This window comes from Poecilia formosa, unplaced genomic scaffold (assembly GCF_000485575.1).
Source record: "Poecilia formosa unplaced genomic scaffold, Poecilia_formosa-5.1.2 Scaffold330, whole genome shotgun sequence".
NCBI classification, from domain to species: Eukaryota; Metazoa; Chordata; class Actinopteri; order Cyprinodontiformes; family Poeciliidae; genus Poecilia; species Poecilia formosa.
The window spans coordinates 33,184-45,628 of NW_006800269.1; the positions used below are offsets into that span (position 1 = coordinate 33,184).

The following is a 12,445-nucleotide window of genomic DNA, read 5'->3' on the forward strand; positions in this document are numbered from 1 at the left end:
TAAATATCATTTTAATGTAAATCTGTCAACAGTATGAATATTTCTGGGCCTGCCTGTCGTTTATCAATAAGGATTTCTTCAGATGAGCAGAAATTTGAACTTGGTAGGAATTTAGGAGAAGCTGAGGACTGAAAACTGAAAGTTTCTCCATCTATTAAAATCGGCATCGCATTAATGAAAATAATGATGTTTTTGTTAGTTAAAAGTACCATTTCTTTCTTTTATATATATATTCTGTTGGCTGTGGTTAGATTTTTTTGTTTTTTTTACATCAACAAGTGAAATATTTTCTTCATGTTGTCAATTTTTACAGAGAAATGGACGCCCTGTGGTGTGTTTAAGTGTGTGTGTTTCCAGAGATGACATATTGTGTATGTGTGTGTGTCTGTGCGCGCGTGTGAAGCTTAAGTGATTTCATAGAAGTAGCCTTGTTATGTCTTACAGAGATCCTCATTTATGCGTAAATATTTCCTTTCTTTATTTTTTATACTTTTGCATCACAAAGTTTCATTTAATACAACTTTTCATTTAATGCGCACGTCCTTACAAACACAGATACGTCCACTGATGCTTCTGTTTTCTGCCTTTTGCTGCCAGTTTTGAGGAGCCAAATTTAGTTTTTTGGTAAAATGCTCAGTTTATATTTAAAGCAGAGGAATAAATCATAAATTTGAGCCATTATTTTTTTGTTGTTTTGTAATGTAGTTCAGTGAAATGTGAATGCAGACTGGTTGTTTTGTTGCGCACACATCCTTCACATACGTCAGAAACCAACAAGTTCTCAAGTAAATTCTCACTCCTGCTCCGACACACTCACTGAGTCACACTCACACTCTTCTCTCCTCACACAAACACACACACACACACACACACACACACACACACACACACACACACACACACACACGTTCATTGAAGAGTTAATTATGAACACAATCAGACAGATTCTTGAACATCTTTTCATTTTTCAAAATCTGTTTAATAAAAGCAGATGAACTCAAATAACAAGACTGAGTTCATGGCTTTGCAAAGTCAAAAGAAAAGAAGAGAAATATTAATAACTCCAAATAACACATTTGGAGTGTCATAGTGAGTTGTGTTTGGCTCGCTGTTAAGATGTTGAAGTAATCACCTCCACCTTTCATGTTTATCCATTTTTTCAAACATCTAGAGCTGCAACATTGTAAATATTTTACTTTCAAATTCATTTTTTTTCTTTTTTTTTATCTTATTTTGTTTCAATGAGAGTCTGCAACATTTTACGCAAGAAACAAAAATACAACCTTCTAATAATTGTATCAACAGCAATGAAGGGCTTGTATGTTTAACTCTTAGGAATAATTAGAAAACTTTGTCTTCAGCCAAGTAAATTTGTTCAGATTTTTCTTTTAAAATTTCTCAATGAATACAGAGTTTGAGCTCCTACATGATGAGACTGAATGATGAATCGACCCAAAAGGTCGACTACTGCGACAAGAAAACAGTTATTATCTTATAAAGTCACTAGACTTTCCTCTTGCGACTCGCGTTAAACTCCTGCTCAGAGTTGAGACTCAACCGACTCACTTCTGAAGATCATAAACATGGCAGCTGGAAAAGAAAGCAGACGTTCAGCTGGCAGGATCCCACATGCATCTGAATCTGCAACCTTGAGATGCAAAAATACAGAAAATCACAACAAACCGAGTGATAATTGTGCTCAGATTGTAAAGTTTTCAGTTTTTTGTTGCAGCCTGTTAAACGGTGGAGCGTTCTGCAGACAAACTAATTCAGATAAATCAGAATATTACAGGAAAGTCACTTTATTCCAGGAAGATTCTCACTGAGTGAAACGCGTTACATCGACACCCAGACGGATGTTTGAAAGCTTCTATTTCTGTTAATTATCACAAATCTTCTGCTTACAGTTTATGAAAACATGGCGTTTAAAATTAGAATATAACATCAGACAAATAAAAAAAAATCTTTAAATACAGAACTGCAGCTTTATTGGGGTCACTGTTTTCTAACGTTCAGTCTGACCAAAGAGCTCCATCGAAATATTATTTATTAAACACGATTGTGCGGTGTAAATGAAATCACATTACTTTAATTGCTATTAAAGGTGAAGCTGTTCATACTCCTATGTTGAAATTTCAGAGTCTAAAATTCTTTGCTGATTTATTTTATTTTTTTAAGTGTATCATCAGCATGTCAGATTTCTCATTAAGACTCTGGACTTATAACATTCTCAACACTCCATGTGAAGTAACTGATCTTCAGCTTAGTGAGTTTTAGGAGGTTTATTTTTACCACTTGTACCATTTTTCTTTTATTGGTTGTTTTTTCTGAATCCTTTCCGACAACGGCTCTGTGAACTCTGATGAACTTTATTGTGTTATAAATAAAGTTCATCTCGCTCTGGATTCTCCAGTTTATAAAAAAATAAAAAAATAAAAAAAAAATCTCACTATGCGTGCAAACTTTGAAGCAAAGCACTAATACAACGCTGCGGTTTTCAGCTTCTCTAAAGTTTTCCTTAATCGTTTTTCTGAATCATTTCCAAGCACCTGCTTTACCGTCATGAAAACTTATGAAGACGGAACATGTTGTTGGATGATGTCACTTCCTCCTCCTCCTGCTCCTCCTCCTCCTCTTCCTCCTTCTTCTTCTTCTACAAACAGAGGAGTTGATTATTTTTAGTGTAGAAACCAAGTGAAAGTTTGGACGCCTGTGTCTGTAACATAAATGAGGATTTGCAGCTTTAATCTTTTTATGTCATTTGTAATTATGCAGAGGTAAGTATGGGGATCCATATTTGTAAAAAGTTTCCGTTTGGGTGAAGTTTTGCTTCTCCCTAACTCTAACCTTTTGCAAAAGCCTAAACAGTTTAGTGGATGTCGTCCCGCTTCCTGTTTCGGAGTTCACGACCTTTGACAGGAGGGCAGGGAAGCGTGGCTCACATGCACCGAGTACGCGCTTCGGGTTTTAGTTTAGAGTATTTCAATCTGAGCGCAGCAGAGGGCAGAGACTGTAGACGGTGAGTATTTGAAGAAACTCATGAAAAGCAATTATACATTTTGCTGCTCGGAACAAATTGGGTTGAGTGCAGCTGCAGACATGAGGGCCGCTTTCCGGAGAAACTCTAGTAATTACATGTAGTTTTTTTATTGTTTTTTTTTTTTTTCTTTTACTCTGTTCGGCTCATGAGAGGTCACTGAGGACATCAAGAAACAAGCATCTTGTTCCAATAAAAATAATTTATAAAAAAAACATACTGTGCACAGATTTATATTAATTTTCTTCCCTACTGAAAGCTTCAATTCCATCATCTAAGGTTATCAATATTTCTCTTTTATTTTTAAGGTAATTTTAATTATATTGCACATTTTCAGCAACCGAGCAGTTCAAAGTGTTTTTATTGTTCTTTTTTTTTTGTTTAAGAAGAAAGCCGTCCTAATATTTGAGCTTGTTGAATGTTTTTAAATTGCAGCCAAATTGTTAATGTGACAGAAAAATGTAGGATGTAGCAAGAAACAAATACAAAAAAAAAGAAAGAAAGAAAAAAGAAAGAAAGAAACAAAGACTTGGTCTTTAAGTTCTGTTTTTTCGAGTGTCTCACTCCAAAATGCACAGTGTTGATAAAAGCTTTGTTCATTTTGCCATCGTCATATTTAGGTTTAAATTTCTATGACGCAGATTTGGGTTTAGAAGTTCATCTTGTCTTTTTCTTGCAGAATCATTCCTCAACGCTAACGACAGACCTGCTGGTAACAAAAATGAGCTGGAGTAACTTCATCTACATACTCTGTAAAATCACTCACAGGTTTGGAGCTTGTTTATGTTCCGCCTCCTAACAACCACAAAACCTTAAAGTATAGATGAAATGTCTTTTAAAAATATTTCTTCTTTTTAAAAGTCTGATAAAATAAAATCTCTAATTCTCTCAGATTGGATGGAGGTCACCTGTGAAAGTTTCCTCAGATTCTCAATCAGATTTAGGTCTGGACTTTGACTGGGCCATCCTGAAACATAGCTATCCTTCGATCTGACTGTCAGCTCCAGTCTTTTATCTCCCCAATGTCTTTCATCTACTTCCATCCATCTTCCCATATCCCCACAGCATGATGCTGCCCCCACCATGTTTCACCATGATGTGTTTAGGTGAGGTGTGGACTGCACTTTGGCACTTTGGCACTTTCTCCTCACTGAGGAAACAGAAGTCACTAAACCAAGCTTTTATTATAAAACCAACAAAGCATTTGGTTAGTTTAGATAAACGTCTTCTTTAGGTAGTTTAGTGATTTATTAACACAAAGGAGTTCAGAGAGTTCAGTAAAGAAATAAATTACTCAGTTAACATAAAAATCTGTTCACAGTTTCCTTTAGAGGTTTTCAAGAAAATTGATTCTGTTCTGGTTTCAATCTGGATCCCCAAATGTTGGACTTGACACGTGTTTGGGATTGTCAAAGTTTCGGACACCGCCGTGGACTAAAGGCAGGTTTTCTTGTTTTGGTTCAGGTTGTGGGATTCTGTACGGTGATATTCATCTTTTTTGGTGGTGTAAAAGATACCTTTGTAGATTGAACAACTTGACATGTTTTCGTCCATTTCTACAACAGTTAGTGAAGCTGTAAAACGACTAGAGACGCACCGATCCACTTTTTTCACTCCTGATACCGATACCGATATCTGAGTTAACAGAGCTGAGTTAACTTCAAACATTTCTCTTTTTAAACACAGACATAAATGTACTGAATTATAAATATATCTGGTAACTCTGGACCTGCATAGCTCACTGAAATACAGCAACAGCTTCACAGGTTTGGTCAAACTTGTAAAAACAACTTTAATTTGTTCAGTTTAATTGGGAGTAAAACAGTTGATGTAGAATAAATAATAAAGATCATTTATTATAAACTGGAACTGACAAAAATAATGGCTTGACTGTCTTGTTCAAACGTAAAAATGAACTGCAACAAACCTTCTTTCAAATGGTTCAGAAAGAGCAACTAGGAATTATAAATATAATGTGAAATAAATAAAGCATGATGTCGCTTAGAAGTAGACTGAATAGATCTGCTCTTATGGATCCGGCACATTGTCACCCAAACAATCTAGGGTTGTTTTCAGTATCGGGTCCGATACAGATATTGATATCGCATCGGTGCATCTCTAATGACGACCGGTGTGAATTTGCAGTTAAAATCAAAGCTAAAAGGAGCCGAGGAAGATCATTTCCTTCTTGTTAGGACATGAATAAAGTTTTATTAAAGGTGTGTGGACGACTCTGTGATGGGAGAAAAGATCTGGATGCATTGAGATCCTTTCAGACCCAGAAGCTCCTAAACAATCAGACTCTTCTTTAAGAGTTTTCTCAGTGGCTCATTTAAAACATTTTGTAGCACAGATGAAGTACTCTGTTTAGCTTTTTTAAAGACAAAGTCAAAATGTTGCTTATCTGTGAACATTTGCAATTCTAAAGAGTTTGAATTATTTCCTTTTGTTTTGTGAAAGTCTGTATCTTGGAGGTGGATTTCTGTCTTTGTGTGATATTTATTTATTAAAAACAGAGGAAGATGAGACAGGAAAAGAATATAAAACAATATGATGTGAAAACAGGCGTTTAAATGTAATATTCCTTCATCTCATCTTTTAAAAAAGAGGGACAAACCCCTAAAGTACTTTTAATTTATCTCCCTCTACAATGAGACATGCATGGTGTGTGAGTGTGTGTGTTTTGAATTAATACCACAGTCAGCCATTTTGTTGCCACTCCTCTGTTGTTAGCCACGTTAGCGCTGCTGCCAACAACAAACGGGAGGAATAAAAAAAGCTCTTTTTGGGGCGTTACTGTTCAGCTGTTTACCTTTTGTTTTGCAACTTTCATTGTTCTGTTTCTTCATGGACGATCCAGTCGAGAGTTTCAAGAAGCGCTGCAGTGAGGCAGAAAATGGCCGACTGTACAGCTGAAGGCTCAGAGCTCAAATCCTGGATCTGTTAGAGGAAACCTGACAGAAAACCCATCGTCTGAGAAAAACGACTGATTCTAAATCAAATCTGACGATTTTCTCTGATGAACTCGACCCTTATTTACATTTGAAGTTTATTGTTGAGGCTGCAGACAACAGAAATAAACTCAGTTTATGTGACATTGTTGCATCTGATAAATGAAATTATCAATTCAGGATAATTGAAAGAAACTCTTTAAACGTAAAGATGACTTGGAACAAAGGAAAAACACACACACGCCTACACACACACACGCCTACACACACATGCACACACATATAAAATATTTTTTCTTCTGTTAAAAATGAGCATCATTTTGCCCTACAGATGTTTTATTACCAGAACTGAAGAGAATTAGTTTTATAAATATCTAAATTAAACCCACAGCGATATTTGTTGTGAAAAAGTTGTCTAAGAATCAGCTAAAAAAAAGTTTGTTTTTTAACTGTGAGAGAAAAAAGAATCATAATAAAGAACTACAACAGAAAAACATGTTAACCTAAAATTGTATGAATTATGAAAACCGTAAAAGCAGCATGTGGAGTTCAGGACATTCAAACACACACACACACACACACACACATACACAGAGATCATGTGAATGTTGCTCAGAAATGTCACTGCAGTCATTTATTTTATTTGTTACAAAGAAGCAATAATGTATTTGAAGTGATTGTTGCTTTTTGTGTGAATTATATGTTAAAATTGACACATTGTGCTTGTGTGTGTTTTCACTTTATTTGAGTAGCTTTTGAGGAAAAATGTTTGCATTAAATTCTTGAGCGTGCACTCTCTCAATTTCTTTATTTTTGTTGTTGTCTTTGTTTATCATTGAACAGTGTGTGTGGGTTGGTGTGTGTGGGTGTTTATTTCACTGTAAATCCTGTGAGTTATAGGAACCCCACTGCCAAAAAGAAAACCTCACTGACACAGAGCATTTTAAAGTTTAACACCAAGTCCCTCTCATTCCTGTTTTAAATATTTTACATCTGATATATATATAATATATTCTTTTGCAAAACAACATTTTACATTATTTTCCAGCGTTTTCTTTAGCATACATTTGTTTGTGTATCGTTTTTAGGGAGTAAGGGGCAATGACTTCTAGCGGACGGAAACGACAAAGCGGAAGGCGAACCGGAAGAGAAGGGTCATAGGTCGTTTGGTGTGAGGAAGCCTCGGTATGGAGAGGTAAACATTCATGTCGTCTGAGTCTGACTGAGCTTAAATCCTGTTTCCAAACACATGCAGGTAGAAAAATAAATGACTTCATCTCACAAAAATCTTATTTGTTGGCAAAAACGAAACAAAGGAAAGAGAGAAGAGTGAAGGTGAGCGAGGAAATCCCGTTCAAGGTTCAGCAGATCGTTTCAGCTGTTAATCAAGTCTGCGGCTCACGTGAATGGAGCATGTTTTTGTTTTGTTTTTATTTAACACTTGTGTGGTAAACCCTCACCTCTACGTTATAATTCCTCTCTCTGATGAATCAGTCATACATCTGTCATTCTTGGATCAAAGCTCCTGTTTCCTTACAATAATACAAAAAAAAAATCCTCTTAAAGTGTTGAAATCATTATGTAAATTTAGAAAGTGTTGAGAAACGAACCAAAGAGGGCCAAAAAAAGGAAGAAAATAAAAACAGTTTTAGATTATTTGTTGGTTTATGCTTTAGTAAAGCCCGACTCCCCTGGTCCAGGCAGGTGATGCTCCTCTGACGGTCAGCGCCTTGCAGGACGACCCACAGCGGTCGTCCTGCAAGGACAACCGCAATGTGCAGGTAAGTGGGACCACTTACCTGCACACACAGGAAACCTCCATTTTCCTGTGTGTGTTTGTGGCAGACCAACATAAAGTGGAGCATAACTGTGGAAGGAAGAGAAATTCTGCAAATAAAACATGAATTTGTTTTTAACCTGGTCTAAATAAAATAAAATAATGTCCTTTTTTTGCCAAAAGATTAAAAAAATTTTTTTGACGAAAACATTTATTTTAGGAAAGTGAGGAAATGCTCTCAGTGGCAGAAAACGAACAGCTCACATTGACCTGAGCGGACCGTTCCTGTTTTGGTGGTGGCAGCGTCATGCTGCGGGATCCTTTTTCTTTGACAGAGCTCTGGATGTGACAGTTCAGCAGGACTATTCTTCTAAACTCAGAGCTGCAGCTTCAGCTTTAGTTCTCAGTTTCCAGTTTTATGGGGTTTTTTTTTTTTTACTTTTGTTTTTCCAGCTTTTTCTGGTTTTCATGCAACAAAATGGTGTAATCAAAGTCCAGATCTAAATCCAACCGAACGTTTGTGGCAAACTGAGGTTCACAGATGCTCCCCGGCTCGTCTCACTGAGCTTTGAGCTTCTTTGCAAGGAAGAATTTTTGAAAAAACTGGTCAATGTCTTATTGCTCAAAGCTGCCCTAAAAGAAAGCATTCACTCAGGGCCGAATATACATGCACGCCACACTTTTCAGATTTGTTTTTTAAAATCTTTTAATCCTTTTTTTGTATAGCTTTACAAGTCGGTCTGGCACGACACCTTAATGTTTATAGATGTAACTTGACAAGATGTGATAAAAGTGAAATATGCTGCTCATGCCACACACACTCTCTCTCTCTCTATGTGTGTGTGTGTGTGTGTGTGTGTGTGTGTGTGTGTGTGTGTGTGTGTGTGTGTGTGTGTGTGTGTGTGTGTGTGACGGTTAGTTAGAGTGTTTCATGTTGACCAAATGAATTTAGAGACTTCTCCAGAGTGAGGAGGAGACGCGACAAACTCTGTGCAGAACAACAACAAAAACAAATGATGTCGAAATAAATACATGAGGCGATAACTAAACCTCTACACAAAGGATGCAGCGTATAGAAGGGTTTGTCATTATTAATGACAATATATTAGGTTTTGCATGTTTGTTCTGAATAAAAATGAGTTTGAGTATGTGTGTGTGGGTGTGTGTGTGTGAGAGAGAGACATTTGTGTTGTGTTCTGTATTTTAACCAGGAATGACAGAATGCAGCTGAGGACGTGTGTCACTTATTCTTAACTTAAAGTTTATTCTTTGTTTTCACTATGAGGTGTGAGGCAAATAGTTCCTGTTTTAAAGCTGCATGTGTGTGTGTGTTGTGTGTGTGTGTGTGTGTGTGTGTGTGTGTGGGTGGGTGTGTGTGCGTGTGTGTGTGTGTTGATTTAAAGAAACACTACACACAGGCAAAAATATTTCCCCCTTTTTTCTTAATTTGTAGAAAGCATTTATTGTCCGGTTGAGTGTGAAAACACACTCTGAAAAACTCAAAGCGTATCTAAAGATTCCCATACACACTCTTCATATCTGAGTGTGTGTGTGTGTGTGTTCTTACCAAAATCAGGAACTTTAAATAAATTTTAAAAAAATCCAAAGCAATATTGCATTCCCTTCATGTAAAAATAACACAAATTAAGATTAAGAACTGAAACATTTTTTCTCATTGCAGAATAAAAACCTTGTGGAGTTAAAATGAACATTTCACTTCCAGATGTGACTGAAATGTATTTAACCTGATTATTTATTAATGCCAGACAGAAAACTACGTTTATGCTGGGAATATATTTTTTTGTCTGCTGGTTTAAAACAAACAAATTAAGAACAAAAACAAAATCCCAGTGAAGGAATTGCTTCTGTTTCCAACAAATCATCTGATTTATATGTTTTTATTTTATGTCAGAAAACCGTTGCAGTTTGCATTTTCACAGAGATTTAATCCTGCAGGTAGTAAAGAATAAAAGAAATACCCCAGGTAGAGTCATGCTGTGTGTGTGTGTGTGTGTATGTGTGTGTGTGTGTGTGTGTGTGTAACAAAAACACCTGGAGTCAAAGTTCTGTTTCACATATAAAGTTGAATGAAGTAATGTGACATATATGTAAAATATCCTGGTATAATTTGAATGTTTTTTTAAATGTGAATGAATATGAAGCTTTACGTTTCCACAGTAATCGTTCAGCTTCACATCTGATGTTTGCTTTAACGTCCAGCTGCTCTTTGTCGGCTCTGATTATGAGTTTACTCTGTTTCCTGTTCATTTTATTTGAATTTTTTTTTTTTGTTTTGCTTTAGTTGGACGTATCCAGGGCTTCAAGTAGATGGTTTGTGAAAATACAAATATGAACCATAAACTGTGACAGAATGAGGATGTGGGCTGAACCTGAGCAGGCTCTAAGATGAGTTTGTTCTCCTGAACTTTGTGACAATAAACTTAGAGTGAGGAAAATCTGCTGACAGAGGATTTATCTTGAAATTCTCACCAGTTTTTTTCCCCCCTCTGATTTAAGTATTTTTTTGGCATTAGTGATAAGAATAGTGCAGAATTGATACTTCATTGCTTCATATCTTTTTTTTTTGTTGTTCTTTTGTTTGTTTGTTTTTTACAAAACTATCAGTAATAAATTGCAGCGGTTGGTTTCTGACAGTAAAAGTCCTACTGCAGTAGAAACGTCTTCAGGCTAAAAGTCAGAAAAATGGGTTTACTTTAAAACCAGCAACAACTTTTGTTTGATCTCATTTTTGCATTTCATGTTTTGTTTCTAATCAAACATTTACAGCTGACTTTCTTTGATGTGCTCAAAAATGTCACGTCTTTTCCTGAATTTTCTTTTTCTTTTTTTGTCAGTAGAGTACCAGGTGACGGGAAGCGGAAGCTAATCGAGCCGAGGAAGCTAAAAGTAGGAGACGGAGGCGAGGAGAGACGGCTGCTGGGTGTAGGTGGAGGAAGAGCCGGCGCCTTGTCGCTCCGCCCAAAACCAGGAAGTCGAGTCTGAGCGGAGTCCGTCCGTCCGTCCGCCTCCACCTGCTTCTGGTCGCACAAAGCAAGAAGGTAAATGGAGGCGACCCCAGGACTGAATGTGGAAATCAGCAAAAGAAATCATGACGGAATCTACATCTTTTCCAAAACAGAATTTGTACACTGCAACATTTAATCTTCAGTAACTTTGGTCTAGTTTTTCAGTGCAAATGAAAAATAATAGTAAAAATAATAATAAATAATAATAGTTCACTTAAAATAAGACAAAATTATCACAAGTAACTTTTCAGCAAGATATAGGAGCTTGTTTTAAGCAAATATCTCCTTCATACTGATGAAATAAGCTCATTATTTCACTTATGGGAAAAATGTCTTGTTATAAAATAACCTGCTAGTGGAGCTGGTAGTTTAAATCAGTATGAAGGAATTATTGACTGGAAACAGGCTCCTCTATTTTGCTGAAAAGTTACTTTAGTTTCGTTTTATCTCAAGTGGATAAAACGAAACGAAAAACGAAAAAAAGATATTTTTTTTCTTGCTTTTTGTCTGGGTCCTCATAAGCTGCGTTTCCCAGTATGTGCTCTTCCTGGGTTTCACACATTCAACATGAACAAGTGAAAATGCAGAACAAACGGAAATGACATCACAAATTCAAAATAAGACCAACTACAAAAACAAAAACAAACAAATGCAAATACATTTGCGTGGGTGGCAACCCCCCACCCAAAAAAAACAACAAAAAAACAACAAAAACAATCAAAACAAATGAACAAGGCTATAATAAAAAAACATCCACATTCGCTTCATTATATACATATATGGAAAAAACAAACACAATCAATATAACTGTACGGTACGGTAGAGAGCGTGTGGTGCTGCTGGTTTCTCTCTAAATGATGTCATGGACTGTCTGAAATATTAAAAGAAAACTTTAATAAAAGTCCGGTGAGGCAGCAGGGAGTCCTCCAACACGATCAATCAGATGCATTTTGGGTATTTTGAATGCAGTTACCTTAAAAAAACGAAAAAACAAAAAGAAAAGACAAAGACGACCGTTTTGATGAAATGCTTTGAACGTCTCTGCATGTTTAAAATCCAGATGATCAGGTTGCAACTTGAAGAGAGCAGAAAAATAATGAGATGAACGGAAGCACAATTTTTATTTTAATTGTTTCAGATTCCAGTTTTGGTCAGTTTGGATTATTTTTTTATTTATTTATTTTTTTTTTTCACAGTTTTTTAAAAAGTCTCCTGCACAACAGAGACGTGTAGATTTGTGTCAATAAGCCTGGATCTGGAGGGGGTGGAGACGGGGGGTGGAGGTATTTCCAAACCTCGTTCAGTCCAACACAATCCAGAGAGATTGTTTAGGATCTGAGGAACGTTTCAAAAATCTTTAAATAGAAGAAAACAAATGTAGGTACAAATGTCACTAATGTAGGTACCTGGTAAGAAAAATAATCAGCTTGTCTTTTTCAGAGTTTCAGCATAAAAGTTGCAGGGTGTTTTGTTTTTTTGTTCTGTTTTAATATTTTGAATATGCATTTTGCACAGCAGGACAGACTGTCTGATGGGAAACGCTTCCAAGACTCGTTTCCTGTCGGAACGATGCTGGAAACATCTCAGGAATCCCTCTTTAGTTTTGTTTCTGCTGCCCTTCACATTTACAAACTAGTTTTACAAATTTATATAT

The 12,445-nt window shown here is 36.3% G+C and overlaps 1 long non-coding RNA gene across 1 annotated transcript in view; it reads left to right on the forward strand.

Moving 5' to 3' along the window:
- LOC107833112 (uncharacterized) overlaps positions 1–9,099 on the forward strand; it is a 13,420-nt gene extending 4,321 nt beyond the window's left edge. The window contains exon 3 of the long non-coding RNA XR_001658820.1: positions 8,691–9,099. This is a non-coding gene — a long non-coding RNA (uncharacterized LOC107833112). The remainder of the gene's footprint in view (positions 1–8,690) is intronic.
- The last annotated feature ends 3,346 nt before the right edge of the window (positions 9,100–12,445 follow it).